General features: G+C 43.7%; 1 protein-coding gene across 3 annotated transcripts in view; it reads right to left on the bottom strand.

Annotated features, from left to right (window-relative positions):
• The window catches only part of LOC130295464 (uncharacterized), a 50,178-nt gene that overhangs the window by 7,989 nt on the left and 16,043 nt on the right, over positions 1-26,146 (bottom strand). Inside the window, exons 4-5 of one of the 3 annotated variants that reach the window (XR_008848841.1) lie at positions 16,547-16,602; positions 6,495-6,931 (exon numbers count right to left, since the gene is read on the bottom strand). The exons of 1 other annotated variant lie outside the window; for it this stretch is intronic. The gene's annotated coding sequence lies outside the window, so the exon portion shown is untranslated. Of the gene's footprint in view, positions 1-6,494; positions 6,932-16,546; positions 16,603-26,146 lie in introns of those variants that run through there. One more of the 3 variants, XR_008848840.1, reaches the window with a different exon arrangement.

Genomic DNA, 26,146 nt, shown 5'->3' with positions numbered 1-26,146 from the left:
AGGGGACAGGGCCCGCCCGTCATTAAGCACAGAGCGAAGTTCTCTCCATGCAGCAGATGACAGGGGATTCTGCAGGAGAGATCGCGGGTGGAGACCCCCGCGACCAGAAATCTTATCCCCTATCCAAAGAATAGGGGATAAGATGTCTAGGGGCAGAGTACCCCTCTAAGAATCTATAGCAGCACTTTAAGATAGGTAAAACTCAACAGTTACTCTGGGTGCAACCTGTCTATTAGTGAACCAGTGATGCATTGCATTGTTCCCAACCCTGCTCAAGAGATTTCTAAAGTTGAGCTATGTGAAAGTTCCCATGTCATCTTGTTTGTATGTAACTGGTAAGCATTATATTAAAATATTTACATACATTTTTACATGTATATAAACAGTCATGCATATAGGAATTGCACTTTTCACAACATCCTCGAGTAACACTTATCTTCCTGCTACCTTTCCATTCTTCCATCCATAGTCAGCTGTGTTGCCATATAAATTGCTGGCCAAGGCAGGACATAGCTGCGGCCAGCAAGTTGCTATATATAACTTATATGCATATAATGTATAACACATTGGACTTGGGTACTTCCGTAGATGACAGCCACGATGTAGCTCAGGAAGACAATTGCATTGGGGGACCGGAGCAGGACACCAGAGGCACCGCGGAAGCCCTGCAAGTAAGTAGATGTTTATATATATCCCACACAATGGCCATAGTTAGAAAAAAGCTCACTACATCACATTACATTTCCCTTTACTCTCCCACTATGGAGACTACATCAGTGCCAGTGCTGCTGTGATCACACAACTTTATTAGAGATACTGGGCCTCATTTACTAAGCTGGAACTGACCGTTTTTGTCTGGTTATTTTGGCGCAGAGTGTCTGAGACATGTCTGCGCCAATCTGCGACAGTGTGTGCCTGGAAAATCCGACAAACCCGACATTGCACTGTGAAAACCTGAAAAGGGGTCGTGGTCTGTCACAAAAGGGGCATGGTTGGCCTGAAGAGGGGCGTGGTTTCACAACACGACCAATTTACTATTGAATTCACAGAAAATTCTGTGGATAAATGGTTGGAAATATCCACCTAGAGAAAGCTGGTCAGAAAATAGTAAATAGAGTGGAATCCTGCAAGTCTGAAACAACTTTTCCCACTAGTGAAAACCTGACATTCTTAGTAAATGGGGCCCATTGTGTCAACATGACAACCATTTTTTTATTTTAAACCTGGGAGGCCTGGGATTTGCAGTAAGTGTATCTGGCTTTGCAAGGGGTGGGCCTGTTTGGTTATATATATATATATATATATATATATATATATATATATATATACACATAGTAACATAGTAGCATAGTTCATAAGGTCGAAAACCTATAACCCTGATGATTCCTTACTGAGTTGATATAGATCTACAATTCATAACCTGTAATGTTATTATTCTCCAAAAATGCATCCAGACCCCTTTTCAATTCTTTTACAGAGTTACCCATGACCACCTTTTCTGGCAGAGAATTCCACAGTCTTGCTGCTCTTACAGTAAAGAACCCCTATCTGTGCTGGTGTAGAAACCTTCTTTCCTCTAGATATAGAGGATGCCCCCTTGTTATAGATACAGTCCTGGGTATAAATAGATCGTGGGAGAGATCTCTGTACGGTCCCCTGATTTATTTATATAGTTATTAGGTCGCCCCTCAGCCTTTTTTTTTTCCTAAACTAAATAACCCTAATTCTGATAATCTTTCTGGGTACTGTAGTCCTCCCATTCCCCATATTTCCCTGGTTGCCCGTCTTTGAACCCTCTCCAGCTCCCCTATATCTTTCTTGTACACTGGTGCCCAGTAGTGTTGAGCGGCATAGGCCATATTCGAATTCGCGAATATTCGCGAATATATGGACGAATATTCGTCATATATTCGCGAATATTCGCATATTCGTTATATTCCCGTTTTATTTTCGCGTATGCGAAAATACACGCACGCGAAAATTCGCATATGCGAAAATTCGCATATGCGAATATTAACATATGCGAATTTTCGTATATGCGAATTTTCGCACGCCAGTCTCACACAGTAGTATTACAGCCTTCTTTACACCACACAAGCTGGAAGCAGAGAGGGATGATCACTGTGATGTGTACTGTGAAGAAAAAAAAAAAAAAAAAAAAAAAAAAAACGAATATTCGTAATTACGAATATATAGCGCTATATTCGCGAAATTCGCGAATTCGCGAATATGCGATATTCGCGAATAATATTCGAATTGCGAATATTCGCGAGCAACACTAGTGCCCAGTACTGTACACAGAATTCCATGTGTGGTCTGACTAGTGATTTGTACAGCGGTAGAATTATTTCCTTGTCATGGGCACCACATTTGCCATGCGCCAGTCCTGGGGAACAGTCTCTGTTACTATAGAGTCCCTGAATATTAAAAATAGGGGTCTGTCTATTACATTACTTAATTCCTTTAGAACATGGGGGTGAATGGCATCTGGACCTGGTGATTTGTCTATTTAGATTTTTTGTAGGCAGCACTGTACTTCTTCCTTGGTTAGACAGGTGACCTGTACTGAGTAGTTTACCTTATCTTGCTGTATTTCACCTGACATTTCATTTCCCTCAGTGAATACAGTGGAGAAGAATTTGTTCAATATATTTGCTTTTTCCTGATCCCCATTTATCATCTTCCTCATCATTTTTAAAGGGGTTAGTTTTGCTTTGTTTCTGTCTCTATTTTTGCAGCTTTTATCTATTTTTTTTTTTAACATATTTTACATTTTTCTCTATAGCTTTTTAATGATTCTTCACTGCCGTCCTGTTTTAGTAGTTTACATGCTTTTTTTTTTTGTCATTTATTTGCCCCTTAACATTTTTATTCATCCATATTGGTTTTCTTTTATTTCTGACCCTTTTATTCCCATAAGGTATATATATCTTACAGTGAGAATTTCAGATATTTTTAAAAGTCTCCCATCTGTCAGTATTCTTGTTTTTGAGGACATTATCCCAATTTATATTGTTAAGGGCTTCTCTGAGTTGATCAAACTTTACCTTCCTAAAGTTCAATGTTTTTGGGGCCCCTCTAGAGATTCCCTTATTGAAGAACAAGTTATAATGTATTATATTATGATCACTATTTCCTAGGTATCCTTCTACTTGCACATTAGTTACTCTGTCAGGTCAATTGGTTAATATAAAGTCTAGTAGGGCGCCCCCTCTGGTTGGGCCCTGCATCATTTGGGACAGATAATTGTCTTTAGCTATAGTCAGGAAACCAATCAGATTTTTTTTTTAATTTTCATCTCCATACATTTCTACCCATAATGACTGCACATTATCATTTCCCTCCCATATATCCTCCTGCAGTGCGGCCTTCAGACTCAATTTCACATAAAGACAAACTCCTCCCCCTTTCCATTTTGTCCAATCCTTCCTGAATAGACTATAAACCTGTATGTTGACCGGCCAGTCCCAGCTATCATCCAACCAAGTCCCTGTTATTCCCACTATCTCATAATTTTCTTCAGACAATAACCACTCCAGTTCGTCAGTTTTATTGGTCAGACATCTGGCATTAGTCAACATGCAATTCAAAGGTGTATGTTTTTTCTTACTATGAAGCCCATCCCTATTAACTATTCTAACCCCTCCCTCTGCTCCACCCCCAGGTATATTAATAAGTCCCCTCTCTCTATCTACACTATCTTCCCCCTCTATGTTGTAGGTTCTCTCCCCCAGTTCCTAGTTTAAACCTTCCTCCACCCTTCTAGCCATCTTCTCTCCAAGCACAGCTGCACCCTCCCCATTGAATTGCAGCCCCTCCCTACGGTAGATCTGGTATCTGAAAGTGAAGTCAGCCCAGTTCTCCATGAACCCAAACCACTCCTTCCTACACCAGCTTCTGAACCACTTGTTTACCTCCCTAATCGCCCGCTGTCTCTCTGGTGTGGCTTGTAGTATAGGCAATATTTCAGAAAATATTACCTTGGAGGTCCTTGCTTTAAGCTTGCCGCCTAAGCCCCTGAAATAATTTTTAAGGACACTCCACTTACCTCTTACTTTCTCATTGGTGCCAATATGTACCATGGCTACTGGGTCCTCTCCAGCCCCACCCCGCAACCTTTCAACCAGATCCGCGATGTGCCAAACTCGAGTGCCAGGTAGACAACACACTGTTCGGCGATCCCGGTCTTTGTGACAGACCGCCCTATCTGTCCCCCTAATAATTGAGTCCCCCACTACAGTACCTGTCTGGCCTGCCCTGCACTCCCCCCTCCCTCCTTACTGAAGCAGACACCCCCTGGCAATCAGAGGCAGAGTCCTACTGCAGTACTGCTAGCTCTGAAATGGCATCCCCCTCATCTGCAAACCGGGTAAACTTGTTGGGGTGTGGGAGTGTGCCAGTTCAGGACTAGCCTCTCTGACATTTTTCCCTCTACCCCATTTTCTAACTGTAACCCAGCTAGCTGCCTGACCGTCCTGCACCTCTGTCCCACTATCCTCCCCCACCTCTACCCCAGAGAGTACTTGCTCAGTGAGCAGGAGACTCCTCTCCAAGTTGTCAATGCGTCTCAGTGTTACCAGTTGCTCCTCTAGATCCAGGATCTGGGCTTCCAAATGAGCAACTCGCACACATCTCGCACAACAATATGAACCCTTAAACTGCTGTTCAAGGATTGTATACACTGTGCAAGATGCACACTGGACTGCCTTCTCCAACATGGAGGTCATGAAAAAATTTACGGAAAAAAAAATACAATAACATTTTTTATTAAACTCCCTGAATTTAAAGTCCCTCTCACTTTTATACTTACATTCACTTGTATACTTCCCACTCCCACTCTATACAGACACACAATCACTAGCACAAACAATCGCTTAGTGTACTTGCCTTTATTGTTACCAGATACCACCTCTCTCTTCCACTGCCTGGAAGTGAATGCAAAGGGCTAGCTGTCTGCAAATAGCTGCAATTTATCAGCTGCTAATTAATGAACTACTCCACCCTCTCTGCAACTGTATTCATCACAGACAGAGAAAAGAGGGGGGAAAAAAACACAGAAATGCAGTCAATGCTCACAATACTTCTTACAGTATTCCCTTATTATGAAGTCCCTCTCACTTTTATACTTACACTCACTTGTATACTTCACACTCTTGTATACAGACACACAATCACTAGCTCAAACAATCGCTTAGTGTACTTGCTTTTATAGTTACAAGATACCCCCTCTCTCTTCCAATGCCTGGAAGTGAATGCAAAAGATATATATATATATATATATATATATATATATATATATATATATATATATATACATATAGCACAAGAAAACGTAGAGCAGCACGTCCCACAGTAATATGATGGCGGTGCAAGCAGCGAGTAGAGCCCCGGTCAAGGCAAGTTAGACATCTAGGAAGGATGCCACAGCACACGGAGGATTCAAGTGCAAAAACAGTGGTTTATTCCATGGTAATACAGGTTAGCAATGTTTCTGCTGCCAATGCAGCCTTTGTCAAGCTTGACAAAGGCTGCATTGGGAGCAGAAACGTTGCTAACCTATATTACCATGGAATAAACCTCTGTTTTTGCACTTTAATCCTCCGTGTGCTGCGGCATCCTTCCTAGATATATATATATATATATATATATATATATATATATTTATATATATATATATCATGTATAAAAAATATATAAATTATATTTAAAAAAACCTCTGCAGAGGATGCATAGCCATCCACGGACTGGTAGAAATGTCAGAACAAGTAGGATGCTGCAGGGTACCATTTTATGACAGCCATAGGTCCTTCATGAGATAAAACAAGACAACTTATTTTTACTACTAAGTTACCTTTATAGACTAAAACACAGCATGCAACTACCATGTGTAAAATATCTACATTTTTTATTTATCTCTCTTTTAACAGGGAGGAAGTAAAGGGCTACGGTAATTAAAACCTCCTCTTACTTTGTCCATTATTGAAATTAATGAAGTATGCAGCCTGCTAGCAAATTCTAGATTAGAAGCTTTATGTTTTAATTTGAATATCGAATATTGTCTAGACCAGTGTTTCTCAACCAGAGTGCCTCCAGCTGTTGCAAAACTACAACTCCCCGCATGCCCGGACAGCCAAAGGCTGTCCGGGCATGCGGAGAGTTGTAGTTTTGCAACAGCTGGAGACATACTGGTTGGGAAACACTGGTCTAGACTGAACTCAATTGCATGCACCTCTCTGTTGAGGGACGTACAGTATCCTATCAGGCTCGTATGGGTTTTCAACCTATGGTTATAAAAAAATCTTTAAAAAAATTTAGAAATTGAATAACAAAGTCTATTGGAGAAGTGCCATACTCTATATATATATATATATATATATATATATATATATATATATATATATATATATACTAAGCCTTATAAATATTGAACTTCTTTAAATGGTAAAAAAAAAGAAAATATGAAATTAAGCTTTTCTACAGGTTGTCAGATTTTTTGAAGCAATTATTTTCGAGATTCCTAAGCTCTGTCCTCAAAATGCTTAGCCAGCCACGAAATGCCGATATTTGCAGAAGCAACAGCGTTTGCCAAGATTTTTCCAGTCGTCTTTAACTGGCAGCGACATCACAGGGAGAGTGGAAGCATGGAAGTGCAATGTCTAGTCAGTAAAAAGGTTGTAGAAAGTTCCAATAAAACTGCGGTATGTGTAACAGAGCAACATTTAATAACTGGGCTGACAGCTTCCAATTGCCTCCAGAAAATAGTCCTGGAGTGAAGAACTTTTTGTAACATCTGGAGGGGCACGATGATGAAAGTAGACAGTCGACGGCCTTTTAATTTGATTGGGGTCACAGATGGGTATAATGAAACGCCCCGCTGTGCGGAGACCAACATGTATTCTGTAACTTCCATGATTCCAGGCACTTTATACACCTAAATATGAGATGATAAAAATGCAAACAGTGATATTTTGTTTCCTCCTTCTACTGCACAAATCAATTGCATCTTATGGTATTTAAGTATTCGCCGTCATTTGGTTTCTGTAAATAGGCGACATTTAGTTTTAAGGGAATGTATACTCTGGTACTACTCAGAGGCAGCTGGAAAAAAAAATTAAGCAGCTTTTCAAAATTTCCTGTCATAATATCTTTTACCGTTTTGTGTACGCAGCTCCCATACAGATCTACACTCACTGCCACTTTATTAGACACATTGGGGGAGATTTATCAAAATCTGTCCAGTGGAAAAGTTGCTGAGTTGCTCATAACAACCAATCAGATCGCTTCTTTTATTTTTAACAACCTGTATGGGGAGAAAAAAAGAGAGACCAGAGAGGGCGCCTGGTGTGATACCGTTGGGTGGTTGAGGGAAAAGGAAGGGAAGTAGGTGCGGGGCTTGCAGGCCCCTTAGGTAGTAACTGCTCACCTTAGAGCAAGTATTAAACTTGCATACCAACCCAATGCACGGGTTACAAAATAGCCGGAGCCGCTGCTGAGCCTGAGGTTACAGGTGAGGTAAAAACCGTCTCCTGGAGAGAGTAGGTGATCATAAAAGAGCAAAAAAGACCTCGCAAATGGCGCTGCTGGTTCCGTGGAGATGTAGGAATAAACCAAAATCCAAGTTGGAATATTGTAAAAGCTTGTGGATTTTATTGCAAATGAATAAAACCAATAAAAGCAATAGCAATAAAAGAGTGATACAAGTTAAGATTACGCGTTTCGGGGGAGCCACCCCCTTCTTCAGATCAGTATGCAGACTATACAAACAGAGATTCTATAAATACTGGAAAAAAGGGCGCCAGGTACATTAGGGGGCGGAGTTATGCAAATTACATACATGTGAAACAATAGGAAAAATTAGGAAAAACCACAGAAACCGAATGTAATCAAAGAATGTACATCTTATATAGGTAACAGTGGGGACCAAATGTTATTAAGACAGGGAATTCAGTGTGTGGCTCAAAGATGAGGCTGCCGATGTCTGGCAGTATCAGGCCACACATCCGGACCTCAGATGAAAACATCCGGGGTCCAGATGTGAGCCAGAACAGCTCTGACGGCGGCCGTGATGTGTAATGCGAGGGCGCGCGTCAGGGGGGAGTTGCCACGGACGCGTTGCTAAGGTGCGTGCGACACGTGGCTAGTGCGGCCAATCAGGAAGCAGTGATCCCGGAGAGCTGTCAGTGGTATGCTGACAGCTCCGTGCGCTGCATCTAACAGTGTGTAGCTCTGTGTAAGCTGGCGAGAACTGCAGGGGGATGGAAGAGGATATCCAGAAATGATTAAATTGATTTAAATAAATAAGAATGAAGTGTGTTATTTAGGGGAGAGTGATGCATGATACAGGGGGATGGGGGGATACGGAGCATGAGAGGACTAAGAAAGAAAATAGGAGAGTGTGATGACAAATATTGGGAAGATGGGCTAGTAGTCATACCTGGGTACTGTGGACATGGGGTGGAGGTACATGGCATGTACATAATGGGTGACAGCTAATGGAGTGGGGGTCCTAGTTCAGGTAGCATAAATATATATATATATATATATATATATATATATATATATATATATACATATATATATATATATATATATATATATATACATACACATATATACATTGGGGGGGGGGGCACGAGATCCACCCGAGGAGATGTAGAGTGGGTAAGGAATTATATGTGTATATACATGAGCATACGGGTAGTAATGCACATGTGTCACGAAAGACATGTGTGAGCATATGTTTGGCAGCCATATAGCAGGACAGCTGTACTTAATAGTTGTATAATAACACATATGAGTGACAATGCACATGCATCGCAAGAGATGCATGTGAGCATATGCATATGTGTAGAGCTGGACCAATGTACTACTGTGCATGTATGTGAGTGAAACCATACACATTTGAGTAGCAGTGTACATGTGAGAGTGTGTTCATGTGCATAAGGGTGATAATGCACATTTACCACAACATGCATGTGAATATGTAGAATAGAATGAAATGAATAGTATATTGGGGTTTGTGTAGAATTTTTGGTGGATGGGGTGATTAAAGTAAAATTAGTGGTAAATACAGGCGGATCAGGGTTGATTAATCTGATGGATGCGTTCGAGGGTTAAAGGTTACATTCAATCATTTCATTGAGACCCCCTGGTCACCACGGACAATACAGAACCTACTAGAGACCTTCAGGATTCCTCTAACAAAGGTACTGTCTCAGCTACTGACTTCGAGGACATGAAGTCCCTCTTCTTTGAACTAGAAAGACTTTCTTTTGAAGAGACACAACACCAATTGGATGGTGCTTTTCTGGATATGTACCTTAAGGAGGACATTATTCCAAGAGGACTCAGATTGCACCCCCTACCCTCCTTCACCAATGATAATGCTTTCTGTAATGACTGGGAAAATGCACTAAAAATTTGTTCTAACACATTACTGAAATTATTATGGGGTAAACGTAACTCCCTGGTTAATGACATTTCAGAAAGAATAGACACATGCATTAACTCGCTCAACAAATACAATCACTTTCCTGAATACAGGGAATGGCACACCTCTCTCAACAATAAGGTGCACAAGTTGGAGAGGGATGTCATTTCCAAAAAGATCCATAAACTTTCCAGGGATCGCACCGATTACCAGAATGAAAATATCAAATACTGGGTAAAAAACCCAACACAATCTAAGAACCTTCGCCAAGACCTTCACACATCGCACCCCCAGAATGCTGGGTCTACACAACCCATGGTTCCTGATCAACCCCACAAGGACGCCACTCAAAGGCATCCTCCCAATAGGGTACACCAACCCTGTCCCAATAACAATAGACATTATCAACATCCAAGAACATTCAATGCTTCCAATCACCATAAAAATAAGTCCAAACCGCAGCCTTCTACCACCACACAAATCCGCACTCCACGCAATCGTCTCTCAAAACGGATTGCCCATTCTGCTACCACCATCAGCACTATCCCCCCAACCAGAATGAATATGCATTACACTACCACCATAACACCGGTCAATTGCACACGGCCCATCCCCCCTGCCCCCTCAGTCTCGATCATTTCTTCACCCAAGTCACCAGGCAACAACAATGCTGATAGCAGAGTCTCACAGACGTCAATATCCCTTCAGCCTTTACCAACAGCCATCTCTTCTCATCCTGTTTCCACGCAGGATATTCCAACACAAGACCTACTTGACCTCTTGGAGCACATATCTGACCCACCACCCACCCTTCCCTCTGGTAGATTCCGTACAGACTCGGATAATTTATTTGAAGATTCCCTTACTGTAGCTACCACCCCACATACCTCATATAGACGCCTTTCTGTACATCAGTTTTTTACCCCTGTCAGCACTCCACATGGAATCGAAGATACCAATAGACAGAACTCACCAACCTTGGACTCCTCCATCACCAACAACACCACGATTTTTTTAGGGCTTCCTACCCTAATCAAAACCCCTCCGTTACTTGTGAACCAGATAGATTTTCCCCCCTTGGAGCAGGTTCATCTAGCACCACCCCTGGGCACAAAAAGAAAAAATCAAGAAAGAGGGGATGCAGAGGAGGGTCCAGTACCAAGGAAAGAAAGGAAACTAATAAAAGAATACTTCAAGGTAAAACCAAAGAACTCAACACAGTAAAAATCTTCAACCTCTCCAAATACACACCCAATGATGTTGAACAGAGCGTTCTGGCTAAAGGATTATCTTTTTGCCCCACGTCCAAATCCAATAACTTTGACCTCTTTCTTGATCTTAATTCTTTCATACGAAAACTCACAATTAAAAGGTTTTTTAGCCTCAAAGACTCGAGTGGGGTCTCCCCCACCACTAATATAGGCGTCTCTGAACCTCCCGTTCTTGTACCACCTTCCATCACCACGGGCTTGTGTCCTAAATCTAACTTTTATCCTCTCCATGCAAAAGGGAGCTTCATAGATGCATTCTCTTCCCTGGTACAATCGGACTTTGACAACCTCACTAAGAAGTCTACACAGTACAACCGTAACTCCAAATACAATCTGACAGCAGCAGAAAGATCCGCCATTAAATCCCTGTCAGATAACCAACACATCACCATTCGTCCAGCCGATAAAGGCGGAGGAATAGTACTCATTGACAGAGATGACTACATTGTCGAGGCCACCAGACTACTATCCGATACTGCCTACTATTCTCCCATATCACACAATCCGACCAAGGCCTTCCAGGAGGAACTCACCACTCTGGTCAATTCAGGCCTATCGCGAGGAGTATTAACAAAATCCGAAAGGGATTATATTCTCATCACAGAACCTGCTCTTCCGCTGTTCTATTACCTCCCAAAAATTCATAAAAACATCACTAACCCACCTGGTCGACCAATCATCTCTGGCATTAATTCCATTTCATCGAACCTTTCTCACTATATAGACTTACTCCTGCAGAGCCATGTTACCACCCTCAAATCTCATCTGAAAGACACCACAGACTTCATTAAATCAATCCTGGAAATTGAATGGAAACCGAAATATCTGCTTGTTACCCTGGACATCACTTCACTATACACCGTTATCAAACATGAAGCAGGAATTAAGGCAGTCTCCCATTTCATCTCCAAAGACCCATCCATGCCCTCGGCCCAAGTGGACTTCATTCTACAAGGACTCCACTTCATCTTGACGCACAACTACTTTGAGTTTTTGGGTCAGCTATACATACAGCACACCGGGACCGCTATGGGGTCCAAAGTGGCACCCAGTTTCGCGAATCTGTTCGTGGGACTCTTCGAGGAAATCTTTGTGTACCCTCATCATCTTTTCTCTAATTGCATCTTTTATAGGCGCTACATAGACGATATTTTTATTATCTGGAAAGGAGACAGATCTAGTCTAAACAACTTCATCACTCATCTAAATTCCAATGACTGGTCACTCCACTTCACCCAATCCGTTTACAGCAATAATGCAGAATTCCTGGATGTACTGGTTTCCCACGATGGTCATTCACTTTACACCAAGACCTTCTTCAAACCAGTAGATAGCAACAGCTATCTTGGCTTTGATAGTGGCCATTTTAAGAAATGGCTCACTAATGTACCATATGGACAGTTTAAGAGGATCAGAAGGAACTGCACAAAAGACAGTGACTTTATATCACAAAGTAACATTCTAAAGGCCCGGTTCAAGGCAAAGGGCTATCCCAGATCGTTGGTGCAGTCCTCCTATAATAGGGCTCTCTCCCTCAGTCAAAATTCCTGCTTACTCCCCAAACCTGAACCAATAAATACTACCACGGAACGTACTTCCAACTTTATCACCACATACAGCCAAGAACATTATGCTATCAGGAAAATCCTCACCAAACACTGGCCAGTCCTACTGCAGGATCCCTACCTAAGAAGCAATCTTCCATCCAAACCTCCGCTTACCTTCCGTAGAGCCCGGACACTACGGAATATCATCGCTCCCAGTAAACTCAAAACCACAATACTGCGCAATAACCCTTCCATTTTTCCCACGTTAACAGGAAGCTTCAAGTGTGGTCTTCCACGATGCAAGTGCTGTTCACACATTGCACACAACTGCCAATCATTTTCCTCCTCCGTTACCAAAGAAACCTTTAACATCAAATCATTCCTCAACTGTGGCTCCCGTTATGTCATTTACCTCTTACAGTGCTCCTGCAAACAGCAATACGTGGGTAGGACCATAAGGTGCTTTAGGGAACGCCTGAATAAGCACCGCAGCAACACCACACGCGGCTTCCTACTCCACAGTGTTTCGCGTCACCTCACTGAGCACCACCAGGGTGATTTCAGCAATATTAAGGCTACCCCCATAGAACACATCAATAAGGATGTCAACCAACGATACAACACCCTCAGAAGACGTGAGAACTTTTGGATTCATACCCTGGGCACCATCTCACCAGGGGGTCTCAATGAAATGATTGAATGTAACCTTTAACCCTCGAACGCATCCATCAGATTAATCAACCCTGATCCGCCTGTATTTACCACTAATTTTACTTTAATCACCCCATCCACCAAAAATTCTACACAAACCCCAATATACTATTCATTTCATTCTATTCTACATATTCACATGCATGTTGTGGTAAATGTGCATTATCACCCTTATGCACATGAACACACTCTCACATGTACACTGCTACTCAAATGTGTATGGTTTCACTCACATACATGCACAGTAGTACATTGGTCCAGCTCTACACATATGCATATGCTCACATGCATCTCTTGCGATGCATGTGCATTGTCACTCATATGTGTTATTATTAGTGTTGAGCGGCATAGGCCATATTCGAATTCGCGAATATTCGCGAATATATGGACGAATATTCGTCTTATATTCGCGAATATTCGCATATTCGTTATATTCTCGTTTTATTTTCGCATATGCGAATATTCGCGTATGCGAAAATTAGCATGTGTGAATATTAGCACATGCAAGATTAACATGCGTTAAACTTCGCATATGCGAAAATTAGCGTCTACGAATTTTCGCATATGCGAACTTTAGCATATGCGAATTTTAGCACGCCAGTCTCACACTGTAGTATTAGAGCCTTCTTTACACCACACAAGCTGGAAGCAGAGAGGGGTGATCACTGTGATGTGTACTGTGAAGAAAAAAAAAAAAAAAAAAAAAAAAAAACGAATATTCGTAATTACGAATATATAGCGCTATATTCGCGAAATTCGCGAATTCGCGAATATGCGATATTCGCGAATAATATTCGAATTGCGAATATTCGCGAGCAACACTAGTTATTATACAACTATTAAGTACAGCTGTCCTGCTATATGGCTGCCAAACATATGCTCACACATGTCTTTCGTGACACATGTGCATTACTACCCGTATGCTCATGTATATACACATATAATTCCTTACCCACTCTACATCTCCTCGGGTGGATCTCGTGCCCCCCCCCCAATGTATATATGTGTATGTATATATATATATATATATATATATATATATATATATATATATATATATATATTTATGCTACCTGAACTAGGACCCCCACTCCATTAGCTGTCACCCATTATGTACATGCCATGTACCTCCACCCCATGTCCACAGTACCCAGGTATGACTACTAGCCCATCTTCCCAATATTTGTCATCACACTCTCCTATTTTCTTTCTTAGTCCTCTCATGCTCCGTATCCCCCCATCCCCCTGTATCATGCATCACTCTCCCCTAAATAACACACTTCATTCTTATTTATTTAAATCAATTTAATCATTTCTGGATATCCTCTTCCATCCCCCTGCAGTTCTCGCCAGCTTACACAGAGCTACACACTGTTAGATGCAGCGCACGGAGCTGTCAGCATACCACTGACAGCTCTCCGGGATCACTGCTTCCTGATTGGCCGCACTAGCCACGTGTCGCACGCACCTTAGCAACGCGTCCGTGGCAACTCCCCCCTGACGCGCGCCCTCGCATTACACATCACGGCCGCCGTCAGAGCTGTTCTGGCTCACATCTGGACCCCGGATGTTTTCATCTGAGGTCCGGATGTGTGGCCTGATACTGCCAGACATCGGCAGCCTCATCTTTGAGCCACACACTGAATTCCCTGTCTTAATAACATTTGGTCCCCACTGTTACCTATATAAGATGTACATTCTTTGATTACATTCGGTTTCTGTGGTTTTTCCTAATTTTTCCTATTGTTTCACATGTATGTAATTTGCATAACTCCGCCCCCTAATGTACCTGGCGCCCTTTTTTCCAGTATTTATAGAATCTCTGTTTGTATAGTCTGCATACTGATCTGAAGAAGGGGGTGGCTCTTAACTTGTATCACTCTTTTATTGCTATTGCTTTTATTGGTTTTATTCATTTGCAATAAAATCCACAAGCTTTTACAATATTCCAACTTGGATTTTGGTTTATTCCTACATCTCCACGGAACCAGCAGCGCCATTTGCGAGGTCTTTTTTGCTCTTTTATGATCACCTTTATTTTTAACAAGGCCTCTGTAAAATGAAAGAAGCGATCTGATTGGTTGCTATGGGCAACTCAGCAACTTTGCCTTTGGACAGGTTTTGATAAATCTCTCCAATTGGGGGAGATTTGTCGAAACATGTCTAGTGGAAGAGTGTTGCAATTGCCCATGGCAACCAATCCGATTGCTTCTTTCATTTTCCCCAGGCCTCTTTAAAAATGAAAGAAGCAATCTGATTGGTTGCTATTGGCAACTGCACCACTCTTCCTCTGCACAGGTATTGATTTATCTCCCCCATTATCTTTTTAACACAAATAGCTAAGCAGCCAGGGACATGCACAGGTTGACTAAGAAAGGGGACTCGAGCCCCTGCCCTTTTGATGTTCCTAAAAATGTCCTGGGCAGCACTGGGCAATCTGGTATAATCAGAGGCGTAGTTTGTAGCTTCTGGGCCCAAATACAAAATCTGTAATAAGGCCCCATATGCCAATTATATTACTGGCCTCTTATGGGGCAGATGTGCTTTGGGGCCCCTTAGGCACCAGGGCCTGCTACCTCTGCTATCTCTATGGTTACGCCCCTGGGTATCATTATGTGGGCATTTATATTAATAATTATGGGAAATGCTCTTTTTTCAGCCCCTTCCCCCCAAAATGTGTGCGCGGATCCCTCTAATCAGCCAATAACATGACATTAATTCAATATATTTAGGCATGTGGATGTGGTCAAGTCAACTAGAATCATAATGGGGAAGGTCGTTGGTGCCAGACAGGCTGGTCTGAGGATTTCAGAAACTGCTGATCTACTGGGATTTTTACAGACAGACATCTCTAGGGTTTGCAGAGAATGGTCTGAAAAAGAGAAAATATCCAGTGAGTGGTAATTATGTGAACAGAAATGCATTGTTGGTTTCAGAGGTCAGTTCTGTAGAGGTCTATATTTATCCTTTGGTCTGTAGGTTATCAAGAAAAAGGAACAAAAGATTGGAGTAATGCACAATGGACAGAATAAGACTACATCCTTGCACTCTCTTTTTTTCTTTTGGGCCTCCCTTTCAAAGTCTGCTGTTCTAAAATTCCTAAAAATATTAAATAAGGAAAGGACATAAAAGAGGTTCTATAATATATAATATATATAATATATATATATTTTTTTTCTTTTAGAAACAGCGCCATTCTTCTCCATAGCCTGTTGGTGGTATTACATGGGTATTTAAATGGGTATTCCAGGATTTTTTTTATTTGACTATGCTACAGGGGCTGTATAGTTAGTGTAGTTCATTATATAGTGTCTGTACCACCTGTATTTGATGGCAATTCTTATGTGATCTTTGCCCTGATATAAATTTTTATAGGCATACAAAATGAGGGTTGTTTCAGCTTTTCCCAGATGCAGTGAGGCCCCAGACATTACATCACTAGTCAGGTGTTGAAAGGAGCCTGTCTGAATTTCAATGGGTAGAGCGAATGCTGGGTAGAAAAGAGATAATTCTCCACAGGGCTACAACTGTACTGCAATGGGTGGGGTGGCTGATGTGTGGGAGGAGAAAAGTGACTTCATACTTACAAACAAGAGATCCAGGGACTTGTTTTTAGAGGGAAGGAACTCCAACAGGAAATCACCTTTCACAAAAAGAAAGTAGCAGTGTTATAGTAATCTCACAACATAGCCATTTAGTCCTAAGACAAGCGCAGATCCTTCCTAAGCATGTCCATTACTGTCTTATGGTAGATAACCCCTTTAACCCCTTAATAACAATGGACTTAAATGTACATCATGGTGCGGTGGTACTTAACGCACCATAACGTACATTTATGTTCCGCCATGACCGTGAGCACCGGACTGGTACTCGCATCATGCGCAGCAGGTCCCGGCTGCTATGAGCAGCCAGGGACCCGTCGGTAATGGCGGACATCTGCGATCACGCAGATGTCCACCATTGATCCCTCAGATGCCGTGATCAATACAGATCACAGCATCTGTGGCAGTGTGATTCTTTATATGGATGATCGGATCATCCGCTGCGCTGCCGTGGGAATCCGATCATCCAGCATGGCGGCCGGAGGTCCCATCACGGCTGTCACGCCCCTCCCATAGACTTGCAGGGGGCGGGGGTGACGTCACACGGGGCAGAGTCGTGACATCATGATACTGTCGCCACCCGGTTGTTTGTGAGCTGACACCACGGTGGGTGGCAAACAGGTGGGTGGCAAATACAAGATTGCGGGGGTCCCCAGCGGCGGGATAAGATGTCTCAGGGCCGGAGTACCCCTTTAAGGCCAAAATGGGCTTAGTCCTTAAGGGGTTAAGTACATGATGTAATGCCAAACATAGTGTATGGACAAGAGTGGTACTGTTTACTAAAGGCAGACAAGTTTTCCTAATCATCTACAACCCCTTTAGGTACTGACCTGACCTGATTCCTCTAAATGTTATATAACTGTACAAAAAGTTTCTGCGCTGGAAAGTTTGTAACATGCTATAGGGTGATTGATAGGGTGATATATAGAAAATGAAGGAATGACTATTATAATCAGCGATCGCTGAGCCTCTAGAACATTCCTCAATTAACAAAGAATGTCACAGATGTCAGAGTACAATGTGTAACCTGTGATGGTTACGCCATGTCACTTTTAGGAAAGATGATGAGGACTTCATTATAATACACTTATTGATTTGGCAACAAGAGTCTAAAAATGTTACGTTCACCGAAGCAACTAAATCTTCACAGACATAATTTCTTTAGAATACACAGCAGGTAATACGATGCCTATAGTGGGCTAACCTGGTGGGTATAAGAGATACCGCTGTACAGAACAGGAGTTTGAAAGTAGGTTTTACATGACGCCTATAATCCAGCGGAAAAGGACAGTTGGGAGGAACATTAGGAGGAGAACAAGTAATGGTCAATGCTGATTGGCTGGTAGATAGCAGCTCAGGACATCCCTATTTAACGTCTTTCTCAGATGGATGCCAGGCACAGCATTTTATACTTAAAGGGGTACTCCACTGGAAAACATTTAAACATGTTTTAAACAACTGGTGCCAGAAATGTAAACAGATTTGTATATTACTTCTATTTAAAATCATAACCCTTCCAGTAGTTATCAGCGTCTGTATGCTCCAGAGGAAGCTCATTTCTTTTTGAATTTCCTTTCTGTCTGACCACCGTGCTTTTTGACTGACACCTCTGTCCATTTTAGGAACTTTCCAGAGTAAAAGCAAATCCCCATAGCAAACCTATTCTGCTCTGGACAGTTCCTTACATGGACAGAGGTGTCCGCAGAGAGCACTGTGGTCCAACAGAAAGGAAATTCAAAAAGAAAAGAACTTCCTGTGGAAAATATAGCAGCTGATAAGTACGGGAAGGATTAAGATTTTTAAATAGAAGTAATTAAGAAATCTGTTTAACTTTCTGGAACCAGTTGATTAAGATATATATATATATATATATATATATATATATATATATATTATAGGGGTTATCCAGTTTAGGAAAATTACCCCCTTGGGGACAGGGATTAGTGTATGATCACGGGGGGTGTTGGGGTGAGGTGGTCCGGCTGCTGGGACACCCTGCAATCTCCTGCACAGCACTCCGGCTCTCCTCATGCACGGAGCGGGATTTGGCATGCGCCCTCCTTGTATCTCTATGGGAGAGCCAAAGTGCTTGGTGGTATGGTGGTCGACACAGCTCCAAGCATGGGGAGAGCCGGGGTGCTGGGCAAAAGATCGCAGAGGGTCCAAGCTGTAAGACTCTCTGCAATCTGACACTTATCCTCTATTCAAAGAAAAAATGTTTCTAAACTGGACTACTCCTTTAAAAGGTAGTATGTCAGTCCTGTCATGTATAAAAGAATGGGGAGCATACAGCAAATATCGAAATGGACCTCCCTATTATATCTTGATTTTTCTTTGCAGGTCTGGTGTTTATTTCCTCTTGCTTTACCTTAGGTCAATACTCCATCTCTTCATTTGCTGACAATACACTTTCCTGGGAAGAGGAATCCTGCACCACTAGCAAAAGGAATGGGACCAACCAGGGCTGGACCCCATCTCCCTGAGGGCCTGATAGCAGCTGCATCATTTGTCTCTATATTATGAATATCCTTGTCTGTTAGTTGGTTTCAAAACAGGTAAGTAATCAAAGTACCGGGTAGGGGTTAAAAGCACCTGCACAGGTATATCTTTATATTAAGAACTTCTGTTTGTGAGTAATGCAATTTGCTTTCTTTCATAAAGGCAGGTGATCAGCAAGGGCCAACAGGGAGGGTCTGATTTCCCCAAGTGCCCAAAATTTCCATCCGCTACAACATGGAAGGTGCCAACCAAATGCAGGAGGAGAAAAGCAGCCATAGGGAATGGAAATCCTGAACCAATCTGATGAATTCCATGGAAGAGATTTGTTTAAAAGACCCATTAGATTAATGTTTCCGAACCAGGGTGCATCCAGCTGTTGCAAAACTACAACTTCCAGCATGCTCGGACAGCCGTTGGCTGTCCGAGCATGTTGGGAGTTGTAGTTTTGCAACAGCTGGAGGCACCCTGGTTGGGAAACACTGCATTTGAGGGTTGCCTACCAACTATTTTAAAGGGGACCTGTGAGGTGGTTTCCCACAGGCATATTACAGGCATACGTTTGTTTTCATATTACGGCCACAAGCCCCAGCCTGACCACAGGTCTGATGCCCTCATATTATGGAATTCAAGAGCAAAAGACGGTCTTGGAGGCGCTGCTCAAAGGATGGTCACAAAAGGTAAGGACACAAGCCAGCACAGGACAATCTTATTTTATTTGGCTTGTGTCCTTACCTTTTGTGACCATCCTTTGAGCAGCACGTCCAAGACCGTCTTTTGCTGTTGAATCACATATTATCCTGCTGGTCTCCTTACGGAGTCCAGAACCGGTCCGAGTGCAGCAGCCTAAACTACATCCACTCCTATATACGCCTACAACCACCTGTGAACCGCGACTCCCACGAGTATATCACTTAGGTGAGGTGGAGGGTTCACACCAAGCTGATTTACATTTCAAGGGAGCGCCCCCTGTTTTTTCCTTTTTTATCTCTCCCGATATACTCATATTATGGATGCATTTTTGCCCATGTAAAACCTGCTAAAATATTATTATTTAAAAAAAAAAGGAATGGTGAAAAGTGTCTGCTGGGTGGCTTCCCATGTGGCTCAGCTTGATGGACATTTCTGTCTCTGTATATACCCCTGGTTCACAGTATCATCCACTTGTTAAAGGAATATGAATATGTATCGGGGAAATACTGCATTAAAGGGGTTCAACAATATGAACCTGTTCTCAAGTTGTGTATGGTATTGCAGCTCAGTTCTGGAGCGAAGTACCACACACTTCTTGAGGACAGGTGTTGCACTGTTTCTAGAAGAAATTAGCTCTATTTTTCTGTTTCTGGATAATTTCATTAACACACATCTGCCATAGTGCTGTATTGAGGGGGCATGTCAGCTGCCGCTTCATGCGGTGGTCGGCACACACTATCTGGCCGGAGAGCTGGGGCACCCATATGGGAGATCGTCGGGGGTCCCAGCCGTCGGACCCCCCCGCGATCTGAAACGTATCCCCTATCCTTAGGATAAGGGATAAGTTTTTCAGGACTGGATATCTCCTTTAACTCCATTAAAAGGTATGCCAAAAAGGCTACCCTCAGAATTTCTGCAGTATATTTTGAAGCATATTGTAGCAGTGTTAACATAGCCCTTTTCTCCCATTTAATGTAAGTTTGAAAAATGTAAGGTAAATAGATTAATTGTTAAACTCATTCGTTATGTTTTCCTGTTAACCCTTGTTCACACAGTGCAGTTTTAGAGCAATTTATTTTGTTCTTTTATAAAACCAGTGGAATTACATCCAATATAGAGAAATATGAGAGATTTTTTTTTTCCACTTATAAAGATCCATTTCTAAAACTGCAGTGTATGAGAAAGCCAAAAGCAATCCCATCTCATCCCAGCTTTATGTGAACATTCTGTGGCCTAAAGATTTCCATTATGCTCTGAATGGTTGAAATAATTTTTATTGGATTTCTTTTTTTGAGAAATTTACAACAAAGGAAAGATTGGCCAAAGAAAACCACGTGGCCAAGGAACAATACATAACAAATATAACACAGTTATATAAATATTACTAACGCAATCACTCAGTTGTATGTAGAAATATTAATTTGCAGAATGATGTCTTTGGATGTTGTGGATATTATAGACATATCCGGTAGATCATTATAGGTCATCTTGAAAAATAAAAACATCACATAAGCAGTTTTAAAGTATTTTATAGTCATACCTATAACTCTGCAGCGAAGAATAGGATTTTTCCTTACTAGATCCCGTAGTCCTCCCCTCTCTCGTCACAGGAAGACTCACCGGAAATATGTGCAAAGTGTGACACCCAGTAATCATAAGTAGTAATGGGTAGTTAGAGTAGTACCATTTAATAATATAGGATGAACATAATTTAATGGAATGGATCCCAGAACAGCATGAAATCTAATAAAACCGTGATAGAAGTGATGTGCATGGTTAATTAGCAACACCTAGGTCAGTGGATAGTGCTTCGTCCAGGTCTTCCATCTTGACTCGCAGGTCCGTCTGTTGTTTAGCTTCCAAGCGTACGTCGTTTCGTAAAAACAATTGGACTTGACTGCTTCTATAATGTCAGCTGTAGAAGGGACAGAAGAGGATTTCCACCTAGCTGCAAGTTGGGATCTGTAGGCTATTAGGATATGGCATAAAGGTGTTCTATAAGCGGTGGAACACAGCCTAAGGGTTTTCCACACTGTAGATATTCACCCGGCAGAATTTCGCTTGCAGCATCGACAGTAGGACCGAGCGGACGCGCACCATCTCATGCAGTCACATAGAATTCCACCTAAAGAATTAACATGTTCATTTTTTAGATGGACGTTCCTTCCACAGCTGAATTCTGCTGCGGAAATTCCACAGTGTGCACAGAGCCGCAAAATACCATTGAAAACAATGGGCTCTGTTGCAAACGGAATTCCTTCATCTAAATGTCCACAGTGTGGATGAGCCCAAAGGTGCAACTTGTAGCTTCTGGGCCCCAATACAAAATCTGTAACCCAATGCGACTAGTGCCTCTTAACCCCCTATAGCAGCGGTACTCAACTGGCAGACCACGATCCAAACCCGGACCACGGCCGCCGGGCATCCGGACCTCCGGCCGGTTCTCTGAAACAGCCAGAAGAGGCATCCGCTGTCCTGACATTCATATGTATCGGTGTCTTCAAGACTCTCTGCTCCCTGCCCGGCCAGCACTTCCCTTATTATGCAGGCGGCACGATTAGCGCTGCCTGCATCATCTGCTCTTGCCAGGCCTGACAAGAAGAGGCCAGAGCAGTGGAGCAGAAAAGCAGTGTAGCACAGGTAAGTATGCGGGGCCAAGCCATCAGTGGTGGGGGTGAGGTGGGATATCAATGCTGCAGGGGTCTTGGGGTGGGGATAAATGCTGGCGGGTCTTGGGTTGGGGGTGGGGATAAATGCTGCAGGAGTCTTGGGGGGGGGGGTTGGGAATAAATGCTGCAGGGGTCTTGGGGGGGATATAAATGCTGCAGGGGTCTTGGGGTGGGGGGGAATAAATACTGCAGGGGTCTTGGGGTGGAGGGGAATAAATGCTGAGGGGTCTTGGGGGGGGGGAATAAATGTTGCAGGGCTCTTGGGGTGGGTGGGGGGAATAAATGCTGCAGGAGTCTTGGGGGGGGTTGGGAATAAATGCTTCAGGGGTCTTGGGGAGATAAATGCTGCAGGGGTCTTGGGGTGAGTGGGTGGGGGGATAAATGCGGCAGGGGTCTTGAGGTGGGTGGGTGGATGGGGATAAATGCTGCAAGGGTCTTGGGGATAAATGCTGCAGGGGTCTTGGGGTGGGGGGGAGATGAATGCTGCAAGGGTATTGGGGTGGGGGGGAGATGAATGCTGCAGGGGTCTTGGGGTGGGGGGAGATGAATGCTGCAGGGGTCTTGGGGTGGGGGGGAGATGAATGCTGCAGGGGTCTTGGGGTGGGGGCAGATGAATGCTGCAAGGGTATTGGGTGGGGGGAGATGAATGCTGCAGGGGCGTTGGGGTGGGGGGGATGAATGCTGCAGGGATTATTGGGTGTGGGGGGTGTAGATGAATGCTGCAGGGGGTCTTTGTGTGGAGGGGGGAAGATGAATGATACAGGAGTCTGGTCTTGGGGGAATGAATGATGCAGGGGTCTGGTCTTGGGGGGGAATGAATGATGCTGGGGTCTGGTCTTGGGGGGGGGATAAATGCTGCAGGGGTCTTGGGAATAAATGCTGCAGGGGAATAAATGCTGCAGGGGTCTTGGGGGGAATAAATGCTGCAGGGGTCTTGGGGGGGGGGATAAATGCTGCAGAGGTCTTGGGGGCGGAATAAATGCTACAGGGGTCTTGGGGGGGAATAAATGCTGCAGGGGTCTTGGGGGGGAATAAATGCTGCAGGGGTCTTGGGGGGGGGGGGAAATAAATGCTGCATTGGTCTGGGGGGGAATAAATGCTGCAGGGGTCTTGGGGGGGAATAAATGCTACAGGGGTCTTGGGGGGGGGAATAAATGCAGGGGTCTTGGGGTGGGGGGAATAAATGCAGGGGTCTTGGGGTGGGGGGGAATAAATGCAGGGGTCTTGGGGTGGGGGGGAATAAATGCTGGTGGGGTCTTGGGGTGGGGAATAAATGCTGCAGGGGTCTTGGGGTGAGTGGGTGGGGGGGATAAATGCGGCAGGGGTCTTGAGGTGGGTGGGTGGATGGATGGGGATAAATGCTGCAGGGGTCTTGGGGATAAATGCTGCAGGGGTCTTGGGGTGGGGGGGAGATGAATACTGCAAGGGTATTGGGGTGGGGGGGATGAATGCTGCAGGGGTCTTGGGGTGGGGGGGAGATGAATGCTGCAGGGGTCTTGGGGTGGGGAGAGATGAATGCTGCAGGGGTCTTGGGGTGGGGGGGAGATGAATGCTGCAGGGGTCTTGGGGTGGGGGGAGATGAATGCTGCAATGGTATTGGGTGGGGGGGAGATGAATGCTGCAGGGGTCTTGGGTGGGGGGGAATGAATGCTGCAGGGGTTATTGGGTGTGGGGGGTGTAGATGAATGCTGCAGGGGGTCTTTGTGTGGAGGGGGGAAGATGAATGATACAGGAGTCTGGTCTTGGGGGGGAATGAATGATGCAGGGGTCTGGTCTTGGGGGGGGAATGAATGATGCAGGGGTCTGATTTTGGGGGGTAGATGAATGATGCGGGTAGGGAGTGTTAAGGCAGAAGGGGACAGAGGGGTCTGGGGGGACAGAAAAGTGTAAAGATAAATAATGCAGGGGTCTTGGGGGGCAGAAGAGTCTGCAGTAGAATTAAGAGGGCCCATTCACATTGAGTACATTCCTCTGGTGGAAATGTTTCAATGGTTTTCTGCTGCTCTGTGCATACTGTAGAATCGCCACAGTGCAATTCCCCCAGCAGAATGGACATACACCCAAAGAACAAACATGTTCGTTATTTAGGTGGGCGTCCATTCTGATGGTGGAATTCCCCCGGACTGCATTGTCATCTATAGAGATGGTGCACATCCATGCAGTCGTATTGCCAATGGCTTCTATGGCGCCTGCAGCAAGCAGACATTCTGCCAACTAAATGTCCAGTGTGGAGGAGTCCTTAGGGGTCTGCAGGAGGAGGGGGAAATGGGTCTGGGGGGAGTACAGGGGTAGGGTTCTAACAAACAGAGGAAACAGTATCTGGCAGTATTATTTTTAGGGGTCATGATGTCTGGCAGGGTTATAATGATTATTGTCTTTATACAGAGGTTGAGGATCTACTAACAAAGTAACCAATGATGTCCGGGCGTCAGACTCTGCAGAGAAGATGGAGCTGAAAGAAGATAAAGACCAGAGGAAGAAGAAAAGGAAAGACAACAGAGAAGACGTCTCCTGTCAGTCATTATACAGTTGTATATTCTGCTGACTGTCCCATCAGAGCTGGAGTCACTTGTAATTTCTGCAGTGATGATGGATGACACTGTACACTGAATCTGTGGTTGTCCAACTGTTACAAAACTACAACTCCCATAATGCCTGAAGCTTTGCAACAGCTGGAGAGCCACTTAAACCGAGGTGATTTTAGAGTAAGCAGCTCATTTTATTTTAATGGGTGTTGACTGCTGCGACTCCCACCATAAAAAAAAAAAAAAAAAAAAGGGCTGCATAGTCTAATATCCCCGGACCTATTTTTGCTCCCAGTCCAGCCCTGGAAGTAAGTGTATTACAGGTATATCCCAACCTTTAACTCTACAGTTGTTTCACAACTACAGCTCCCATCATGCTCTTCTGTCTGCATGATGGGAGTTGTAGTTTTGCAACAGCTGGAGAGTTCCCCAGGGGGGGACAGGCATAGTGGCATAGTTTTATATGGGGGAGATGCATCATGGCACAGTTCATATGGGGGGCAGGCTTAAATGGCAGTATTATAGTCAGAAACAGGGTGTATGGAGGTATTATATCAGGGGCATAGTGTTTGAAAGCATTATAATTAGGTACACAGCATGTAGTAGTATTATATTCAGGGGCACAGTGTGTGTCAGTATTATACCAGGGGCACAGTGTGTGTCAGTATTATACCAGGGGCACAGTGTGTGTCAGTATTATACCAGGGGCACAGTGTGTGGCAGTATTATACCAGGGGCACAGTGTGTGGCAGTATTATACCAGGGGCACAGTGTGTGGCAGTATTATACCAGGGGCACAGTGTGTGGCAGTATTATACAAGGGGCACAGTGTGTGGCAGTATTATACCAGGAGCACAGTGTGTGGCAGTATTATACAAGGGGCACAGTGTGTGGCAGTATTATACCAGGGGCACAGTGTGTGGCAGTATTATACAAGGGGCACAGTGTGTGGCAGTATTATACCAGGGGCACAGCGTGTGGCAGTATTATACCAGGGGCACAGTGTGTGGCAGTATTATACCAGGGGCACAGTGCGTGGCAGTTGGAGAACGATTATGACTTAACAAATAATGTTTTACAACAGGCAGCACCTATTTCTGGCATGGCACTGCGGCCGTTAGGTGTGAACCAGATCTTAGCGTTTAGCTCGGACCTTCACTGAATGGCAGACCTGGATAAGCGGACCCCTACTAAAAATAGTT

Source organism: Hyla sarda, chromosome 11 (assembly GCF_029499605.1).
Source record: "Hyla sarda isolate aHylSar1 chromosome 11, aHylSar1.hap1, whole genome shotgun sequence".
Classification (NCBI taxonomy): domain Eukaryota; kingdom Metazoa; phylum Chordata; class Amphibia; order Anura; family Hylidae; genus Hyla; species Hyla sarda.
The sequence above is the reverse complement of the archived record's forward strand: the minus strand, read 5'-3'. Positions and strand labels throughout refer to the sequence as shown.